The 22,612-nt window shown below is 46.0% G+C and overlaps 1 long non-coding RNA gene and 1 pseudogene across 1 annotated transcript in view; both read right to left on the minus strand.

Moving 5' to 3' along the window:
• Window positions 1-3,766: 3,766 nt before the first annotated feature.
• Window positions 3,767-22,612, minus strand: part of LOC140219506 (uncharacterized) — a 78,480-nt gene continuing 59,634 nt past the window's right edge. Inside the window, exon 2 of the long non-coding RNA XR_011895826.1 lies at window positions 3,767-3,908. This is a non-coding gene — a long non-coding RNA (uncharacterized lncRNA). The remainder of the gene's footprint in view (window positions 3,909-22,612) is intronic.
• Window positions 4,626-4,804, minus strand: LOC126535025 (U2 spliceosomal RNA; annotated as a pseudogene).

A 22,612-nucleotide genomic window follows, 5' to 3' on the forward strand; every position in this document is an offset into this window, starting at 1 on the left:
TAGACCACACAATTAAAGCCCCTGAGTTGAATTGCCCGAAGAGGGAGGCCAGTTATTTCAAAAAGAAATCCACAGGCCCGCCTAAAAAATTAACACTTCGCTGCTGAATGTTTTAATTCATTATTTCAGGGCTGGCATTGAAATTCACCAATCGAAGTGAGTGGGTTTCAATATACAACCGTTTGGAGCGAATTTCGAATCTATATCCCCAGTTATAAGCGTCGTAAAACTTGCACAACTTACAAAATGCACTGTCGTTGCTGATCCTTTCACTCTTTTAAACAAGACGCCTTTTTTACGCATTGCAGGACAAATACAACTGCAACACCAATGCATTTCGGTGCAGACTTTGGGAACGCATATCCTGAGAATGATGTCATTCTCAGAAATATTTTCAAATGGGTAGGCCTTGCGAACTCGCATGCTACAGTTCGTCAATTGCAATAGGCATTCTGTAGTAACTAGTAAAATCTTATTTTGTAAAATTTGAATGAGTAGCTGATTATGCATTTGATTTTCTTCTTGAAATTACGTTTGCCTGTTCTTGTAATCCAGCTCAAGGTACAGAATTGTGCTATCTACCCCACACGGTCTTAAGAAGCTAGGTTGCATTAACAAAATATATATGTGACAGATAATGGCGCCGTGATCAGCCTCGCAAATATGGCCGTCTGCACTCTGATCCAGTCACTGATGGCAGTTTTCCCGAACACCATACCAAAATACGGGGTGAACTTGAGATACTTTAGAGTGTCGTAGGTTCAGCGCGAAGTACAATGCTTCACATTTGCTCGGGGAAACAGAACAAGAGTGCAGTTGCCGCTAAGGTTTACGCTTACTGTGTGGCCTAAAGTCGGCCCTTCGGTGACCCACGTTTTCAGGATCTCATCGTGAAATAAACGACAACAGCAGAAATCAGCAGCTCTACTTGGAGCCGCAGACAGGTGCTATGTTAACTTTCAATCTGCTTGCAAAGAAAAAGAACAATGACACCAAGCAAAATGTTCGGTTCTTAGTAATTCAACGAAATGCCACTCAGCCCTAAAACTGACCTTATCAAGTAGCGCTACGTCTCTTCTGAATTTCAAGAAGGGGCGAAATGATATTTCTTAGACGAGCGGGAAAAAGGCGGCCACTGAATCCACTGCACAAACTTTGTTACTATGCGCTATTGGGGGCGAGCTCCACCACTGTAAAAGGTGGCGCTAGCGTCGGCGTGAGGAGGAATGAGGGATCACGTGTACACAGCGGCACAATCATACGACATAATCACGAATCGCACCGCATAATCACCATAACAAGACGAACAGGGCGCTCATGACTACGCACACCGCTGCATGTACGAACGTGATAAACAGCTGTTTTTGTTATTCTTTCGCCACCAGATATTTTAAACGTCGCCTGCGAGGCTGTGACAAAAGCTCCGCATTTTCACTTGCATTACTTCAATAGGCACGACCTCGCTGACGAAGCTGCTAGGAAAGCACATGAAGCAGCAACCCTTGTTTCTGTACCTTTATCGCGGACCGACGCAGCCCAGCACCTAAGCAAAGTAGCACACCGTATGACATTAGAGAAGTGGCACACACCTGAATTCACCCAAGAACGATTGCATTCCCTCGATCCCTCTATGCAACTGCGGCTGTTACCAGGGCTTCTGCGAAATGAAGAAACAATGCTGTGCCGCTTACGCTTGGGCGTCGCATTCACCAATGCATATATGTTTTTGATTGGAATGACTGATAGCGCCGACTGTAATGCCTGCGGTGCCGAGGAAACTATAGAACATCTACTGTGCTACTGCCCATCTTTTCAAAACGAAAGACATGACCTCTGCACAGCTCTCAATCAGCTAGATAGAACACCGTTCACCTTGAAGAAGATCTTGGGACCATGGCCTCGCATATCGCAGCTACAAAAGGCCACAAAAGCTCTGCTGCGATATTTGAAGGCTACTGGATTGAGTCAGCGTCTGTGATCCGGACTGAGTGACCGAACGATATACCCAGTAGACTTTCTCTTCTTCTTTTAATCTTTCCGTCCCCTTTTCCCTTTCCCCAGTGTAGGGTAGCCAACCGGGCTCAGTCCTGGTTAACCTCCCTACCTTTCCTTTATCATTTGCTCTCTCTCTCTCAACTGCCTGTATATAATTTGCAATATCCAGGAAGCTAGTTAAGAGAGGTTGAATTTTTTTACTTAACAACGCTATGGAACATGTCCCAATTGCGAAATTGAAGTCGAGTCGCCGTGAAGTCATGTTTTGTTAGCAGAAGTCATAGGACTAGGACTAACCCTGAGGTGGCTTTGGCTAAAGGTACGTCCGACGTCTCCCTCCAACTTCCTGCACAGCCTGCACCTTAGACGGATCCGGCAAGTGCCTTTGTGGAAGTAGTTCCGACGTTTGCTTTAATCGTATACCTCTAGCCAAACCACTCATAAAAACCTGAAAAATTGGGTAGCTGTATAGTCACGGCGTCGTATATGAAGTCGTCGTTCTGCCTGAGCCTAAAATCATGTTCGGCAGTGCCCGCAAAATATAGACTCTTCTACAACATTGCTTCTTCTTCTGCCTAAAGTAGTGAATGCCGTACAATTTGAATTCTACGTAAACGTGATCGAGAATACACGTGCGGTTGTTCACTTCGGCGGTATTCAGCGCCCACGCGGCTGGGGTCTCACTTTTCTAATCAAAAAGACTGTGGCTGTTTGTGTTCAATACAATACAGGTAAGATGTTATACAGTAGAGCGTACTTAAAGCCCACAAGAATGGTTTTTTTATAGAAGCATGGAAAATAAATAAAAAATCACGCGGAGAAACGCTGAACATTTTGTAGTCAGTCGTTAACTATACAAGTACATGAACTTTATAAAGTCGACCGTTCTGTTAGCGCTGCGGTAAAATCTCCGATTATTACGCCGAGTATTTCCTTGGTTTGATATCGATTCACGCACCTTTTTTTTTCTTGTTCTTTTGTTTCTTTTCTTTTTGTCAGTGGCAGTCATAGAGTTTCTCACTATCACACCTAGAGGAAAATCTCGAGCCACTGTCTATGGGAGTTTCCTAAGGGGCGCTGTGCCGTCATGGGAATGACGGTATATGTGTCTGCGAGGCTTGTGTTGGCTTGTGTCGTAAGAGGCTTCATCTAAAACGCGGATATAAGGCTACACAAATAACGCTTTCTTAAAATAAAATATTCATAGCATGCTTTTATTCACGCAAATTGCATCTTTACTCACCTACAATGCATGACGAAGGGAAGAAAAGCAAGGACAGACGACAAACTGTTTCAAAGCGAGTGCGAATCGTGTCGTCTGTCCTCCAACTTTAGCGGCCCGCTGATACTTTTTACGTATCATATAATGGTACATGAAATCACAAGTTCTCAATAATAAAGCTTAAACAGTTTTTTACGTGCAGTTTTAGTAGAAAATGAATAATTGTGACAGACGGAACGGGGCTTGCCTGGCTCTCCGAGAACGATGCCAATCCGAAGTCACAGTATACCGGCATTCCCATGCATACCACAGCGCAGCAGCGCCAGATTTCCCTCTAGGTAATATAGTGAGAAACTCTATGGTGGCAGTTTGCTTGAAGTGGCTTAAGCGGTTTCTCCACTTACATTTCAGAAAGCAAGACGTCATCCTTTGCTGCCGGACTACCGCAGGCGGCGGACCGCCGGGTCACGCGTTTAAGTAAGTTAATCGCGATGTTATCACATGTACTGCAGAACGCATGTAAAAACAGCGGAATAAATGTATCGTACAAAAAGAGCAATAAACGCATTTATTCATATGACCCGATGGTTCATCAGATGTGGCTGTCGAGTGGCCGTGAGGACTTCTTGCTTGCTCGCACTTGACATTACCCGATTCAAATGGCGAAAATGTTTTCGGCACCTCAAAGACGCTGTCGAAAATAAAGAGAGAAAGAGGAAAGAAAAAACTGATAAAAACCACGAAAAAAAAATCAGGCTTTAACGAGGAATCGTACCCTGGACCACAGCGTGACAAGAAGATACGTTACCTCAATGCCACCGATTATTTTTTTTTTCGTACAAGGTATCTATTGCATCATGTATACGCGACAAACGCACTGCACGTGAGAAACATGCCAGCGCTAGATAGCCAACATATCTCGTATTCATGGCCTATGAAAGACCCATAAATCATGCTGTGCACACCATGCACCACACAAAAACTACAAGTAGTTTTGCACTTTCAGAAGTGGCAACCACAAGCAACTTATCAAGAGGTGGTACCAGTCCGTTTGAAACTGTGTTAAGTCATGCGTATATATCCTCCAAGTGACCAATCGCCTGAGCATACTGAAATTTCAACGAAAAATTGGGTTCAGTGCTTCGACCCAGCATGGGCGTCTTCCATACGTTATTTACTCCAACCAGACAAAAAAAAAAGAACGTGGGGTGCAGTCAAGTACTGGATGGTATGCTGATTCAAAATGAGCTCTTCTATTTTTAGAGTCCTTTGAAGCCCATCTCAAAAGTTGTAAAGATGCAGTATTATTTTGGAACGCCACCGCTGAAAGTTGCCCAATTCGCTTTTTAGTTTTACAGCGAAGCTGCTTATGACTAGGGCTATGTGCATTTTCGTTCCGCGGGCGCAAGAACCGTGGGCCGATCCTGGAGACAGTGCAATACCGGGCCGATCCGCGGTAGAGGTGAGGAAGGCTTCATGCACTCCGCCAACTTGCAAAATAAGTTTAATATCTTACATCCAAATAGAACCCGCATCACATATTAAGCTGATCAGAGCAGATACCACACATTGACCCGCGTCGGCCATGTCTGCGTTCGCACCGCCCTCTCTTTGTCGGCGTTCCACGCGCTCGCGTATCTCCTTTCCTTTCCTTCCACTCTCCCGTGGTAGCCGTCCCATCCAAACGTCACGTGTGTCTAGTTTCCTCCGGCTCCTCGAGGCGGCAGTCCCGTCGTCCACGCGAATGTATATAGAAATCAAGGCAAATGAATTCGCACATTTGTTCAAAATTCCGTGTCACCTCTGTGTCGTGTGCAAAACAGCTTCGCTAGTCATGCTCCTTCACAGAGTGGGATGGCTCATGATTTTTTATATTAACCTTTGCCTTAAAACTGTCGAGGCACTTGTCACAATAACGTTATTGATTTCGGCGTTTAGAAGGCCGATTCTTGTGAACTTTACATACATTCTACGAAGCTTCGCGCGATGCGGTTGCCTAACAGGGTTCTCCTTACGGATCCGCCGTTCCGCCGCCCCTTTTAGGGCACTGAACTTTATGCTTCGCGCGTACGTCCTACGTAGTCTCGACACTTAGTTTTGAGATAGCTTGCCTTGATGTGTGCTGTGAAATAGGCTGCCGCTTCCGCTAGCAATTTCCCGAAAGCATGCGTAAATAAGTACGGGGGAACAATAAAACGCCACTTCATTTCTTAGACGACTTTGGAGACGCATATCTTAAAACTGGCGCAATAGTCTTAAGATTTCTACTAAGCAGACATGGGCTCCTGGTTGCTAAGCTTCAATGCCGATATTAGAACACATGCAGTAAAATAATTAATTGAAACGGTAATTAGCTAACTTATCATACTGTGCACATGGACACTGATTCGTTGCGCAAGTCCGCCTCTTCAGGTAATTTACACGAAAAGACAGAACGGCGCAAAGTGATTAAAAAGTTGCGCGAAGTAAAAATAAATAAATAAAGAAGAAATAAATGAAACACCAGGTATATAAAATATTTGTGACGATCGCTCTACTGTTTTTAATTGTGCTTGTGACGCTATGGGCAGAGGAACATTAGAATCGTGCATGGATTCCCAAAAATAAGAAACAGGGACATAGGTAAAAAAAAAATCGTAAGTATAAAAAAGAAAATCTCCATGTTACTGCCACTCCGTTGGACCAATCGTAGCCGAGCGCCTCCCTCACAGAAATGAATTAGAATAGGAGGTTGATTTTCCACGACTTCCCCAACCGAACGCGCTGGACTGGTTTTTTCTCAAGTTAAAAAAAAAAAAGAATTATTTTTTTAGGAAGGCGGAACACCCTCCCTAAAAAAAAAAGAAAACTAGTTCTTTTGGCTCCATAGATGCTATACACTACCGGTGTAAAAAGGGACTTATGCTTAATGTCATTTGCTTTATTGTGCTTCAAAGAAAACTGGGCTGGCCGTTTGTAAAAGTCTGCAAGCATTAGTGGAAACAAAGATTATACGAAGTCATAAGTCCAGAGACTCTTTCTGCACAATCTATTGACTTCAGGGTGAAAGTTAACGGAATTTCCAAATACTGCTGTAAAGTTAATAAGGGGAAATGAGACGTCCACCCAAACGTAGCGAAGTGCTACAAAGGAAACTCATGCGCGTTCCTCGAAAGAAAGCCTCGGAGTTGAAGAAAAATTCGTCTTGGTACGGGACTCGAAATCGGGACCACCACCTTCCCGGGGCAGCCGCTGTACCATCTGAGCTAGCCAGGTGGCTAGCAGGTGGCAGGGCGAAGTCGAATTTGTCGCGATTGGAGGATTGGTGGAAGAAAAGTAGGGAAACGACAAAAAACGGAGACGTACAAAAACACAGTTCGCAATAGTGGATCAGAAAATTTGGTTGTGGGAGTTCATAGGGTTTTTTTTCTCTCTTTTTTATTGTTTAACCTAGGTAGGACATTAGGCAGTATAATAGCAAGAGCTTGGGGGCGCGACCCACCGCGCCGTTCCAAAGGGGACTCTCATAAAATCCATCCATCCATCCATGCCACAAACGGGCGTACGCTTGGCGCTTGCGGCACGACCTTCGTCCGTATTACGTGCCGCCCGTCGTCGCCGCACACATCAGAGAGTTTTAGTTTAGGGGACGTAAGCGTGTTGCGTACCCAAGAACTAGGGGCGACGGTACTAAGCATGCGCACGCCCCTACGTATGTGTCCGCGCATGCGCAGTACCGGCACCCCTAGTTCTTGCGTGCGCAAGCCGCTTGCGTCCCCTAAACTAAAGCTCCCTATTCCCGCTTCTGTTCACGATGGTGATCTTCGTAGGCGCGCTAGTCTTCCGCAGTCCTCAGCGCACGCGGCCTACCCATTGCACGGATGGGAGGAACCTAAGGTAAGGTGACGTGATTCGCCTATATAAAGCGTGATTTCAAACCGCGATCAATACTAAACAGTGTTTATTCCGGTTTTCCTTTCTTTATTGCAACATTTTTGTTTTATCACAATACGTTCTGACACTTCTCGCGATTAAACACGGCTGGGGCATACCCGGCGATAGGCTTTTGCCTTACGCTTTAGCTCTTTTAGCTCTAGGGTGGCCGCCATCTTTTTTGCCTACGCATACTAACCTCCAGAACCTAGCGTATAATAATTGCTCTGCTGCAAAAAAATAAAATAAAAGAAGATACAGGAATGAGAGAGAGAGAGAGAAAGAAAAAAAAAACATACAAAGAAAAATTTGGAGGGCGCTTAAGCTTCCCCTTTAAGAGCGGAACGCGATAGCATCAAAAGATCCCTGAATGCTTCTCATGCTTCCCGGCGACTGCAGCATATGTAACCGTAATGCTTAGCGGGAAGCGCGCGCGGCGAACACTATGCACGAAGGCGGTCTTTGAGGTAGAAACACGGTCTCTTGCGTGGGCCGCGATGCGGTGGAGGCGAGCACCATGTGGAAGTGTTTCAACGAAGCGGGCGCGTCGCTCTGTGGACTCCGAGATATTTACGCACCGGCGCGCGCAAATGACGGACGCCGTCGCCGGTCCACGAAAGTAGAAAGGCTGGAAAAGGGCTTTCTTTGAGTTATCGCGTATTAGAATTATGTTTTCTTGTATATTCCAATTACAATCCAAGAGCTATCATATTTGTAGGTTTTGCGCAAGTCGTACTTTACCATTTTACTGCGTATGTTAGCTTGAGAAATACAGTTAGTTCAGTAACTTCCTTGCGCCACATGGAGGGCCTGAGTATGGGCGGGAAAGCCGTCGCCGGATTTTCTGCGGCACGGTGCCCTTAAAGCTATCGCGTAGAAATGAAAAACGATCCCCCGCTTCTCTCCGAGCTGTTTGGATCGCTCCTTTTCACGTCGTGACGGCACAGGCTACAGCTGTACATTGGTCGATCGGAGAGGGACGAGAGCGCCAACGTATTCAAAGCCGGCTGTGTGTTCTGACACGGCCGAACCGGAGCTCACGCACGTGCTCCAGACCAGCCGTCGTTCCGAGAAAAGAGGAAAGCTCGCGCATTGTGGGCTGCGTACGTAGCCACAGCCAGCTGCACGAGCGCGTCAAACCTGCCATGATGCTTACGCAGCAAGGAACAATATGAAGAGATGCGTCACGATCTGAGAAACGTGTTTGCCATCTAAATTGTGTGCCTGTGCTTCTCTTCGCACTCCCTGTAGCTGAAAGGACGGCTTTTTTCTTGGAAGCGCGCATGGGAAATGCGAGATGAGAGATGCTGTTAAGGTCCACCTCGTGACTTGTACCGAAAAGAAACAGCAAACGCCTGCTGCAAATTTGCTGCGTTTAACATTCCGAAGTATACGCCATCCAAAATAGCTTCGCGGCACGATACATTTACCAAAATTTCAAAATTCATTAGTACATGAATTTTAGATTACAGCTGAAAGAATCTAAACAAAATAGAGCTTCACCGCCATGCGATATCGCGGAAGGTAATGTACAAAAGCCGCTTAAGCTGAGTGTTACGAGTTAGTACGAGTTATGAGTTAACACAGGCCATGTGGGCTCAGAGGCTATGAAATTCTTGCTGCTGAGCACACGGTCACGTGTTCGATTCCCGATGGCCGCGTTCAGAGGCAGGTGAAGCGAGAAATTCCGGCACAACCCATCTCGCCACGACTGTCGAAGTTAATGTGATTAGCGTTCAAGCAATGTAGCGACAGGGCGCATTGTTGGTGCTACCTTCGTTTAGAATGTGTAAAGGCCGTTCTGAGATATTAATCGCCTCGGCTATATGTGACATACACTGTCTCCGGGATTGGGCCACTTTGCTGTGACACTCTGTCGCTAGGGTCGCCATGACACCCTGATTACATGACGACGACCGTATGACGACGCTGCAATGACAAAGAAAGAACGACGTCAATGGAACGACGAAGGCGGTATGACGACGACGGCATGGTACAGTGGTGATTCTGAAATGGTGACTATGGTGTAAGGACGACCGCGTGACCACGACGGAATCGGGACAATGCTAAGCCAAGTGTGTGACGACAATGTCAGGATGACGACCGTACGACGACGACTGTGTGAAGACGACGGCGTGACGAGAATGGGATAACGAACCTTAGGTGACGATGGAACGGCCAGGATGCCATCGCGACGACGTCGTGACAACACATGCATGGCCCACGACCATATGACGCCGACGCGATGACTGAGGTGGCCTAACTGAATCACCGCAGCGTGATTACGCTGGAATGACGAAGGAATAATTACTTCGACGAAACGACGACGGCACGACAACAACTGAAATACGTTTTTTTTTTCAAATGGTGACGATGGCCCGGTGACAGCGTGGCCACGATGACATGGCGACACCTGGATGGCCACGACCTCTTGACGGCAATGGCGCGACGGCAACGGCATGACGAGAGTCGCCCGACGCAGCTGGAATGACGACAAAGGAACGACAGCGGTGGCGTCATGACCACGAGCACACACGTAGTGATCCAAGCTAATAGACAAGTCGGGTTACTCTGCCGGCCTACGAGGCTGGTAGGATATATATATATATCTATATATATATATATATATATATATATATATATATATATATATATATATCGTATCATGAGAACCCAACACAAACACAAAGGACAACACAGGAGAAATTACCTTACGCGCTAATTTAATTAAAGAAGTGATAAATTAACGGCAATGAAATTCCTTGAAAAAACACATTTCCGCCGGTGGGGAACGACGCCACGTCTTCGCATTACGTGTGCGATGCTCTACAAGGGCAAAAGGGCAAGAGCATCGCACACGAAATACGAAGACGTGGGATCATTGCACACCTGCGGCCAGTTGTTTCTTCATCCACTTTCATTGCCAACAATTTCTCATTTCTTTAATTCAGTTAGTAAGTATGGATAATTTACCCTATGATGTGCTTGGTGTCTTTGTTTGTTGGCTTTTATAATACGATTAATAAAATTCAGGCCCATCGGTATATATATATATATATATATATATATATATATATATATATATATATATATATATATATACAGGGTGTTCCAGCGAACACTTTCAAGATTTTTTAAAGGTTGCCTGTGGCAGATAGCTCAATTCTAGTTTATGAGCCAGTCTACTCGAAGCGGCGGACACTACTTGCAAAAAAGAAAATTAAAATGCGAAATTGACTAATAACAAGAATCCACTAATTGTCCAATTAGCTAATTAAGAATTGACTAATTAACGGCCATTGAATCACCAGAACTAAATTCTTACCGGCGCCGTCGTTTACTATAGCGTGGAGGTTTATTATATTCGGTCTTACTATCGCAATGTAGTCACAGGCTACATTTGATTTGCCACATTAAATATTTTCTCTTTTGGAATATCGTTTAATCGCTCCTGCCATAAACGCTGCTAGTCTGAAGAGGAGGCTAACGCTAGAACGATGATATAATGGATAAAGAGCGGAAAATATAAAAGAAAATCGCTTACGATCATAAGTGGGTATATGTCACGAACTTTTATGCCTTTGCTAACCTAAAAGCTTGAATTTCACACTGAATGCCCGCTTTTCTGGCGAGACAGCGCACATGCCGGTCTAATGCCAGAGAGTATCGAACTCGTCTGGCTTTTCGCTTTCGACTGTCGTGCGTCACAAAAAACAAGGAAAAGAAGACACGGGAAGAACAAGAAGGCTAAGCTTACTTTACGGCTGTGGTCGTGTAACTATGAGAAGCAAGCTCGTGCTTGTCTCAAAAGCTTGTGTTTGCCTCAAGGGCGCTCCCATCTTCGAAACATAATACTCAAAAAATTGCTGGCTCTCCCTTAATAGAGAGTAGATGTATGCATGAAATGGCAACCGGCAAAGGAGCTTGGTTGGAGATGATACTAGCCACAGTCTTAAAATGGGTGTAGTGCATGTTTGCAACGGCGCACCCCAGCACACCACACCGCACCACGTATTACTGTGCACTGGTCCATATGGACGCTGCCCAGTTAGCAGAAGAAAACCGGCTAAAGGCCGCACGACGGGCAGCGAAAGACGCCAGGAAGGCAGAGCGCACTGCCTAGCTAGAAGAAGAATTAATTGCGTCGTGTTGCGTGCCCAAACCACGATTTGATTTTGAGGCACGCTGTAGTGGAGGAGTCCAGATTAATTTTGACCACCGGGGATTATAACGTTCCTCGATGTACGGGACGCGGGCGTTTTTTTATGTCCCCTGCGTCGAGATGCAGTCGGCGCGGCCGGGATTTGACCCCGCGACATCGTGCTTAGCAGCGCAACACCATAACCGTTAAGCCACCGCAGCAGGTAGAAGCACCTGAAGGAGGCGCCACGCAGCGTGGCGCCCTCTCTCGAGGCGACGCAAAACCCTCGCCGCGGAACTCGCGGGCCGCTGGCGTTCAGCGCTCAGCGCCAAAAGATGACAACTGAGTGTATAGTGATCTGTACCTGCCTTTTGAACGTCGCTATTGGAAATAAGGCACTTACTAAGGGGGTGGGGAGGGCGGACTACCCCCCCCCCCCGAAATTAAGCGGCGTATCCCCCCCATCTGCCCACGCCACCACTCCTCGCACACATTCCTAAAGCGCAGACAAGTGAATGTACTCGGCGGTCAATATTTTGCTGCCTTTTAAAGCGAAAGCGGTATATCATTCACTTCCCCAGTTTTTCGGCGTCCGTCAACAGAAAATATCATCATGTAGGCCGATCCTGGTGACAGTGCAAAAAGAGTCTAAGATCGATGGCACGTACCCCTGTGGACTCGGGAACCTACAACGCGTCCTTCGGGATCTTCGGGGTGGAACCACGTATGGGGAGCGCTTAACGCCTGCTTCACCTCCGCCGCGGGTGAGCCGAGTATTGCACTATCTTCGGGAGCGGCTCACATATGGGAAGTACTTAACGCCTACTTCACGTGTGCCGCGCGTCGGCCCGGCTGCACTACCTTCTGGATCGGCCCACGCATTGGGGGTGCTCAATGCCTGCTTCACCACCGCCGCAGATCTGCCCGATATTGCACTATCTTCAGGCCGACCCGCGGTGGAGGTGAAACACTGATTTTCGTTTGAGAGCTTTAGCTGTCGTCAGCTTTCGCTGCCACTCCATCTTCCTAGAGTGGAATAGTTGTCAATTTCTCGACACCTTTTGGACGGCGGTAGTTATCGGCATGTCCTGTGGTGTGGAGGCCAGTTTTCTCATCGATTCGGTGCCCACGCGATTAACTCAAGATGAGTTCATTTGTCACCATCTATTGTGGTGCAGGTTCAGGCATCTCTTCATTCTGCCTCTCTCACTTTCTGTCACCATCTATTGCAGCAGGCAGGGCGTAGGTTATTGTTTATTATAATATATTATTTAAAATGGCCAACACAATTTTTATGTTACCATCTATTCAACGATCACGCGCATCGCTGTTGCTTCGTTAGTTCAACCTTTTTTGTTTACACTAATCCAAGGGCCAGGAAAGGAATTCGGTTCGTAGTCAGCTGAGCTGCATGCTCGTGGAAGGAGTTGTGGCCGGAGAAAACGCCAGTTGCGTTTAACTTTTCCTTTTGCTTTATTATTTCCTCGAGTGACGGCTCGCCGCGAAGCTTACAGATCCTCGGAACAATATACCCGCGAAATTGGTTAGATAAGGTTGAAAATAAAATAATGCGAAACAGCGTCCATCAACAGACTCTGCAATAACCGTTAAACCCGTAAGCAATATGACTGTCACCCGGTATCTCGTCTGGCTTTTCCCTAATTGTTCAGCACTTTTCGTGCAATATTGGCAACTGGAAACAAGTCACAAGAGTTGAGATATTAAGCGATCTAGTAAGGGAGAAAGCCAAGGCAACAGCCAACCAGGGAGGAAAAGCGAAAATTGTTTGTTAAAATATTTATGGATTAACATCTATTTATTTAAAAAGGAAGTAGAGAAAACGCCACCGGAAGGGGAGAATAATTCCGCGTGTTTTGAATGACGCTTCTACAGTTATCAATAGAGCCGCCTGACGTAGCCACTTCTCAGCTATGCTTATGTGGGTGTTTTTCTAACCTTCTGCGGTGGGCGCAGTACGCCTAGAACCGCAGCGTCCTCCGCTCTGCGCTGTTGTACGGGACTGGCGACCACGCATCGTTACGCATCTTCCCAATTAACAACACGAGTTGGTTTTGGCACCTGCTATAGAGCAGTAAACAAGGGATCCAAAAGAACCCCCTGTGATTGTTCTGCAAATGTATATTTCTCTATAATTCTTCCAGAGCTAATTCAAAAACCGCTGCTAGAAATCGTTATTTTGCACTTTCGCTAGTTAACTTGTTCTTGGCAAGGTTCTTCCTGCGCATCTTGCGTGCGCGAGTCCATTTGGTGTGGTTCTTTGTTTGCCAAGTAAAGGAGAGGTGTATCTCTCACAGGCTTACCTGTGAGATACACGTTATTTCAATTCTCTTTTGCGGGTTTGCGCGTCTTTATGGCGAATGATGGGCATTATTCACATTTGTACTAATAAAAATACCTCCCCCCCCCATCATTTGCATAGAAAAGTTATCTTGGGTTGCCCCCCCCCCCCCCCCCCCCCCGAAAAAAAATCCTGCGTACGTGCCTGTTGGAAATGACAAATAAAACTTCAGCGTAGTAGAAGTTGCAGCTTGAGTGATATTAGGAACTAGGGTTATAAAGAACTCGCAAGCAATATTTGTTCTAACTTCTTTGGGCATTAAGCAACCTATGTAATGCGGTCCTGTACAAAGAGATGGAGGACAGAGACGGCATTATTGTATATTTCGACTGGTTGCCCGGACGATATCGTTTTGTTCTCGCAAACGTGCCCGGATAACGGCTCTGGCTTTTGGCTCAAGGTTACCTGAAAGTCGCCGACAACGGGAGCTAAAAGCATTTCATGCTTAAAAACTCGGTGTCCTTCCAATCTGTGAAGACAGTGACCAGCGAAGCTGTCTGTGTATGTGGGCCACTTAATGGCGAACTGCTCCTCCGCCGCGAATCGGCCCGGTATTGCACTGCGTTCCGGTTCGGACTACGTATGAAAAATTAATGGTCTACGCGTGGACGCAATCCGCCCCAGGTCCTAGCCGTAGACAGCTTCTCTGTAAAAACAAGAAATCAAAAGGCAAATCCTCGATGGCCTATGTCGGCCTGGCCATCCCTTCGCGTCCTCAGCAAGCAGAGGGAGCACTGTACGCGATGCAAGAGGAGAGGACGCATACTCAGTGCGAGTAAAGTGAAATCACACAATTTTCAGTTGTTTGTTTCATGTGCGACTCCGACCACTGACAACGGGTTTACCTACAGCTCGTAGCGCCCGTCATGAGGGGCCTCAAGCGAGTGCGCGTTGATAGTGAACTCCCTTAAGGTACGGCGAAAAAAAAAAAAAGGACACCAGCGAGAAAAAAAGAAAGAAAACGCGCGGAAAAGTCCGCAGGCGGTTGAACGCACCAGCGTTGTCATCGTCACACTTGAGGGCGTCTTTACTGCCGTCATAGCGTTTCCTACAATTACTAGAGGGAACCCCGGCGCTGTGATCGTTCAGCCATAATGGGAATGATGGGTAGTGCGTGGATTTGTCTGATCTTCGTGCTTGGCTCTAGAGACGTGTCTTTGTTAATTACGCCTTATCTGGGCCTAAATTAGCCTAAATTTCAAACCAACGTATATGCATTTTTATAATGCAGAGAGTAATAAGACTCTACAAGGTGGCATAATCGCTGCTAATTGCAGTGGTTCCGCTTGTCCATACATACGTGGCGTAATGGTTTCTATTTCGTACTTCTGTGCTAGAGGTTCTGTGTTTGAATCCTGTTGTCGGAAAACAACAGTAATGTTTATTTCATTACTTATAATGCAGTACTTTCTTAAAAATGATGACTTTGTAAAGTCACGAAGGCAGTAGGATGAAGTTTAGGCAAATCCATGTGCCACCCATCATTGGCATGCTGGCTGAACTGCTCCACTTGCAGCTCCCGTGGATGGGTGGACGGAGGCTATGAGCATCCCCTTTGGAACGGGGTGTTGGGTTGCGCCGCCAACCTCTTGTGATTACTTTGTCTGATGTCCTAAGCATATTAAAAAAAAACCACGAAGAATTACCATCATCAAATTTTCTGAACCTCTATTGGGAACTTTGTTCTTGTACGCCTCCATTGTTAGACGCTTCCCTATACCTTTCTACCACAAAACTTCCAATCACTTCTTACTAATCTCAGTTGCGGACATGGTTACTTTGCCCCTGCTCTCGCTGAACCCAAGAGTTTCAAGGAGGCCAGTGGTGCCTTAATCGACCGGTGGGCCGACATCTTCACATTCTAATAAAACATGCACCATCGTTTCCCTAGCTTTACCGCAGCAACCACATGCTTATTCTCCATTCTTATATCCCGCCTTATAGGTGCGTGTTATAAGGCATCCTGATCTGGCTTCGAAAAGTAATGAGCTTTCCAATGAGTTAGCATGAATTGTTATCGACATGTTTGCACAGCGCAAAAGACGAAGACTGAATGAAGAACACAACACAGGCGCCGACTTCAACTAATCTTTATTTGCGAATTCGCCAGAACTATATACACGAGCAAAAGTAATAAAAAATTACCTTTGCATTAAGTCACACGTGAACCACTATTGCATCACAGCCAAATACTTGATTTCGTTTTTTGTGAGGGCAATAGACGGCATGCTGAAGCAAAGGTCGCCCACCCACTGTATCTTTTCAGCCTCTAAGATTTCACGTGTAAGCTATTCTCGGTGTTTGAAAATTATGCCACAGTTTTCAAATTCAGGGTCACAATGGCAGTCTCCAGTGAATGCCAAGATGACCTTGCATGGCGGTATGAAAATGGTAAAAATTATCTTTCAATCGCTCATTTAAACATATGCCTGTATGGTCAACGCATTTCTTCCCGCATATCTTTCAACGTATTTTTTAATTCCTTTTTCTGGCCAAACAGGCAGATGTTTAAATGAGCGATTGAAAGCGCATTTTAACAACGTTTCTACCGCCGTGCAAGGTCATCTTGGCATTGACTGCAGAGACTGGCATTGTGACCCTGAATTAGAAAACTGTGTCACAGTTTCCAAACACCAAGAACAACTTACACGTGAAATCATAGAGGCTGACAAGATACGGCGGCTGGGCGACCTTTGCATCAGCATGCCGTCTATTTCCCTCACAAAAAACGAAATCAAGTATCTGGCTGAGATGCAATAGGGGTTCGCGCGTGACTTAACGCAAAGGTTCTTTTTAATTATTTTTGCTCATGTATATAGTTCTGGCAATTTCGCAAATAAAGATTAGTTGAAGTCAGCGCCTGTGTTGTGTTCTTCCTTAAGTCCTCGTCTTTTGCGATGTGCAAACATGTCGATATTGAATCACCAACTCGCCCAAGCTTCCCCCTTATCAACATAGATTGTTGCTTTCGTGATTTTGTTTTTTTCTCTTAAGTAGTTACTCATGAAAGTGTTCTCGTTCATTGCCGCCACCTATGAGATTATTTCACCCTTTCTGACTTTCCGCTTGACGTTCTTTGTTGCTGTGTGGCTCACCATACACGCCGCATACTTGCTGCTAAGCTTCCTAGTTCTTTTCCTCCACTGTGAATCAATGTTTTGTTTCTGTACAAATGTCTGAAGGCTCTCCCAGCCCATTTACTTTCTTCCATTGTTTCTCAGTCCTTCTTCATAATTAATTTTACGGTAAGCTTCCTTCACTTCAAAACCTGTACAGCCCATATAACCCTGCACAGCTTCATTTGTAGTCCTCCCGTGAGCGCCCAATGCGATGCGTCCCACTGACCTTTGGTTGCCATCGAGTCCTGATTATACCCCTGGTGTCAAGCAAACAAACGTAGACAAACGTAGACAATAGCGCTACAGCTCCGTCTAGCAATCGTATGAATCTCTACGGCCGCCCCAGTTTGTGAGTGATTCGGTATCAGCTGGAATCAGCGTGGATATATGACCAGCGATGTTGGGAGAGGGAAAGGGGGAGATACACTTCCTTACAGCGTTCACCAGGTGAATTAATCGGCCGCTCTTTATTGGTATCCCTGATTGGCGGCGAGTGGCAAGCTGCCAAAAAGAAAAAAAAGAACTCCGCTGCAAGAAAAAGTTACGTCTCGGGCGTTTTCGCGGGGCGCGGTCTATCGCTTGCGGCTTTCCGCGCGCGTTTATGTCGCTATAGTGTGAACGTACCATTAGACGCTATTTACACAGCCATCACGCGCACCGTCCAGTCACTATCACGGCACCGACGTCCGCCAGGAGATAGCGTTTCCTCACCGGTTTTTATTACAAAAAATAAATAAAAAGAAAAAAAAAAGAAAAAGAAAACCCTGGACGGCGGCAACGTTAACGGTACCGCGACGGTGGCGGGACGCCTGTGGTGAGTCAAGCCTCGCCACACCACGCCACCTTGTCCGCAAGTCGGCGCCACTTGTGGATGAAGAAATATTGCCATTTTTTTTGCTCATGACGTTACATACATGATATCCGACAACCAACCCTTCAATCCGCAACATCCATAACTCCAAGTAAAAATCACCAACTTTTTGTTTCTGACCTAAATGTGACAGTGCTGGGAGAAATTTTTGACTGATCTCCTCTCTTACACTTTTATTTGCTCCGGCAGAGAAAGAACGATCTAAGTATTCAGTTTTGCTCTAAAGTTTAACAGCGCCGCCCTCAGCTAACACCACAAGGACGTTTTGTTCGAACAGAAGACTACCACTGCCTCGCGACTGCGAACGGTACATTGCTACTGAAGCGATTGCTAAAACCGATGTCATCAGAACGGCAAACATACGCAATCTGATGCACACAATAAATAAATAAAAACAAAAACAGAAAAACACACCACGCACGCACACGCACAAGACCTCATACAAATACGTGCGCAAAAAACAGAACTGTTTCTGGTTGATGTTTTGTGTGCCCCAATATTCGGCGCAGCTACGAAATTCTCAGCACATGGATTGTGATGCTGGAGCACAGCCCCAGTCGGGGATTATCAGTGGCGAGCTTTTACTTGAAGAACATTCTCGTGAACCTACCTGTCAATGGCTGTCTAACTGCCTTGTAGAGACTGACATTACCGAAAAAAAAAACAGCAACAAAAACATGAAGTCTGTTAGATAAACGAACGTTGTAGCGTGGTTGGGTACTTCGAAGACATTCTTGCGTTACACCGATAAAAAAAACATCAAGTTGACAGTTTTCACAAACTCTTCTACTTTCGAGTCGTCGGCACTCGATTAACGTCGGGCAATCTATCATTCCCGATCGAGAAGAGGCAGGTCGACTAACCGCCTTAAATCATGAACACGACTTTCATGGCTTGGTTTTTTTCCCGCGTTTCCCATGTCTTCTTTCTTTTTCTTTTCGTATTTTTTTACACATCCATTTTCAATTTGTTCTTACTTAAAAAATGTTTGTTTCTCTTGAAGAAAGGCGACTGCGGAGACGTATGCTCGGTGGCTTTTAAAGTTTGCGCGCTATACTGAAACTACGTTATCTGGCCGCATGATTAGATGCCAAGACTCGATATAAATCTAAATGTTTGTGGGCTCGGTCGCGCGTATGTTCCGCACGGTGCTCCTTGTGTATTCCAAAGCAGGAGTGCTCACAACTGAAAGTTGTGCGCTGCTACCCAGAAAGGCAATGGTATTCTTGGCGTGCTTCCCACGAAGGAATCACTTCACCAGCACCCGGCTAGACGATGGTGCATGGGCCCGGGGCTGAGTATCTACGTGTCAACAAAGAAGCTCGCTTCGAGGTGAAAGCAGCCGCCGCATTCTCTGGAAGCGGTTGAAGGCCAGGCTCCTCAAATCGCCACAAGCTGGTCGTCACAGAAAGCACACTATATATTTGATGCAAGGGGGCCAACGTCGCCGACTTCCGCAGGGACAGAGTGGACTCTATATTCACGTTTGCCTCGTGGTTGCGTTGCACGCGATGACGAAGGTGCAGCATATGAGGCGGGGTACAGCAAGCTGAAGAGCAACATTATGGGTGGAGCGCTGTGACCACTTCGGCCCTTATGATTGGTCGGGACAAAGTAATCGAAATCCCTAGTCTAATGACCAAGGGAAAACGACGGCTCGAAAACGCATCTTGGGTGCTGTGCGCGGTGTGTGCTCTGACACGTATATTGTGCTCAGACATTTAGAGAGAGAGAGAGAGAGAGAGACGAGACAATGCAGAGAAAGGCAGGGAGGTTAACCAGAGGTAGTTCCGGTTGGCTACCCTGCGCATGGGGAAGGGTTAAGGGGGATAAAAAGAGAAACAGAGTGGAAGGTGGAGATAGAAAGAAAGACAGAAAAGCACGAGCAAAGCGCGTACACTACAGAGTGGTAGGGGGCGGTATTCTTAGAGTTTGTCGTGAAGCCCCGTAGACCGCAGGAACCTTAATAACGCAAGTAAGGCCTTCAACGCGGATGTTCTTTCGGAGCATTGGCCTGAAGCTTTTAGTTCTGATAGTGGACGATTGTCCAACTGGGTCACTACTCTGCACATCACTTGTCTCTGAGCACTATATTGCGGGCAGACACAGGTAGTATGTGCGAACGTCTCGTCGATGTTGCATGTGTCGCACGTGGGGCTGTTGGCCATTCCAATGAGGAAAGCATGTGAGTTCGTAAAGGCAACGCCTAGCCACAGACGGTAGAGCATGGTCTGTTCACGCCGTGGTAACCCAGGCGGGAGGTGCATCCGTATGTCAGGAGACAACGAACGCAACCGACACATGGTGAAAACATTTGAGTACCACAGGGGCAAAGTACTATCACGGGACATCAATCGCAGCCCAGCCGCAACGTCCGTTGGTGAAAGCGGAATGAAGACTCCTTGACCACTTTCATGTGAAGATCGGGCGGCTTCGTCGGCGTGATCATTCCCACTGATGTTACAATGTCCTGGAAGCTACTGAAAGATTATGTTGTGTCCCTTGTCATGGCTTTGATGATATATGTGCCGAATTTCCGAGGCCAGTTGTTCATTGGGTCCGTGGCGCATTGGGCTTCGTATGCAATGAAGGGCTGCCTTGGAGTCACTAAAGACTGTCCGTTGTTGTGGTGGCTTCTACTTAATGAAATCAAGTGCAGCACGGAGCGCCGCGAGTTCTTTCGTGTCAATAAATATGTAAAGGGCTCGAGTCCATTGAAGAGGCAATTAGTGTCATTCAATATGTAAAGCGCCGCGAGACATTTAGCGTCAATAAATATGTAAAGGGCTCCGACGCGGAGTGTGCTCCCACTTCCATGGAGAAAATTTCGAGTTGTAAACATTTCAGATACACCAGTTTGTTGCCGTCGACCTCCCCACTTCATCTCCTCCCCAACAAGCAACTCTCGGTGACATAGAGACGGGCGACGGCGTGGGTCCGCTTCGTCAGCTTAGTGCGACGCCCCGGTATATGGCGCAAGCCAGCTACCAGGATTTTGGTGCTCTGGCGGCGTAGACAAGCGACCCGCTGTGCGACGTCCGAGGCTGAACCACGAGGCCCGGAACCAGAATCCAACCGGGCTCAAGTCGCGAGGAACTGTCCCCGGTCTGCTTAGCTTTAAAAAAAATCTAAATCTTGTAGTTACAAGTGACTGTTTGAGCATACTAAATTTCCTTTGTCAAGTGGACAATGCGGAGTGGTATGTTTATTTTTTATGCCGCTTTTTAGGCTATCGTAAATGCCGGCATCCTGTGGGTAAGCGAAGAGCCTAATTGAAAGAACTTATTTTACCTTACATCAATCATCCTTTTAGAAATAAAATGATTTAACCTTGCGGAGAAACCTGCAATGTTTCTCTGCTCCCAATTTCTTTACCATGCTCAATGAATTGATGATTGATTGAATGAATCAATGAGTCAGTCTATCAGACAGCCAGCTACGAGATGCTGGCATTGTCTGTCATCGCGCTTGCATAAACTGCCATTGTTTGTTCATCAATGGTTTCCGGGTAACAAGAAAAACTATTTGTTTTCAAAACGTATCTGCACCACACAGGAAAGGGAAAGCGAGGAGCAGGCTGGCAACCAAGAATTGTAATTCAGCAGTATTCACTGCGACGTAGGGTAGCAAACCGATTTCTTGTGTTGTGGTTAACCTCCTTACTTTTCCTACGTAGTTTCTGTGTGGGACTTTCTTTCTAGGCAAAAATCAAGGAGGAGGCCGACAGATGGAGTTGCATATTTTGGTACAGGAGTTAGATAAGCAGTGATAAAGTACCTATCTCTGTCAAAGGCGGCCTTGTCATCCGCGATGGGTTAAATTTAACGGGTTAGCAAGGGTGACGTCACAGGCGGTCGTTGTCGACTGCGGCGTGCTGTAAAGAAAGATTGAAAAGAAAACGAACGCTGTTATTTAGCGTTTCCACAGCGCTCATTTTCTATAATCTATTCATGTTAAGCCTGTGCGACGTCTAGATAAAGGTCTGTACCTTTAAAGAGGGAGGTATTCTGGTGACCTCTGAAAGTAAACTGCTCGGCTGCTGCTTAGGTGCAATGCTACAGCGACCACACATCTGTGGTCGCTGTAGGAGATGCATTGGTCCTGGGCTTGGACGTTGGAGACTACGAGCAGCTTTCTTTTTTATTGACCTGTTATCTTCGCCTTTCTTTCTGTGCCTTTCGCTTAGCCGCGGTGGGATGGAGGTTGAAAATTGATTCATTACCTGTGAGTAGTCTCTTTCGACAGCGTATCACGGCTTTGTTTTGTTTTTTCAAATCCTGAACATGGCCGCTGATGACTATGTTTCAGGAGGAATATCACGGTATTAAACCGAAGCAGCAGCGTGATTTTGTTTCCGCCTAAAATACAGGGTGACTATTTTCAAGTTGTACTAAATTTTCTAATCGCCTGGGGCAGATAACACAGCTGTTCTTGAGCTGTATTATTCGGAGGAAGAAAAATTACAACACATATTCAACGAATCAATCAAGATTCCCTAATTAACTCGCTAATTATTTACTTCACGGCACGTATCGCAATTTAAGAATTTCAGTCAGTGAGTTTGCAAGAAGTATCCGCTTGAAATGAATTTTCAGGATTACACCAGTTTCAAGATGGGGATTTACTAATGTGTGGGATCGCCTGAGGCAGATAAGAAAACTGTTGTCCTTGAGTTGTATTATTCGTAGCACGAGAAATTAAAAACATATTAAACTAATTATTGAAAATTCCCTAATTAACGTCCTAATTAATTAATTTACGGCACATATCGCACTTTATGAATTGCAGCCGGTGAGTTTGCAAGAGTTTTTACAGTTTTTACATAGCATCATAAATGGAAAGAAATCGGGCTTCAGATGCCTTATTATGCAACGCCTCTTAACGCAAGAAAAACAAGACATAGACAACTTTTCCCCTACGCAATTATTTGCTAAAACAAAATCTAGAAAGAAAGAAAGAAAGAAAGAAAGAAAGAAAGAAAGAAAGAAAGAAA

Source organism: Dermacentor andersoni, chromosome 7 (assembly GCF_023375885.2).
Source record: "Dermacentor andersoni chromosome 7, qqDerAnde1_hic_scaffold, whole genome shotgun sequence".
NCBI classification, from domain to species: domain Eukaryota; kingdom Metazoa; phylum Arthropoda; class Arachnida; order Ixodida; family Ixodidae; genus Dermacentor; species Dermacentor andersoni.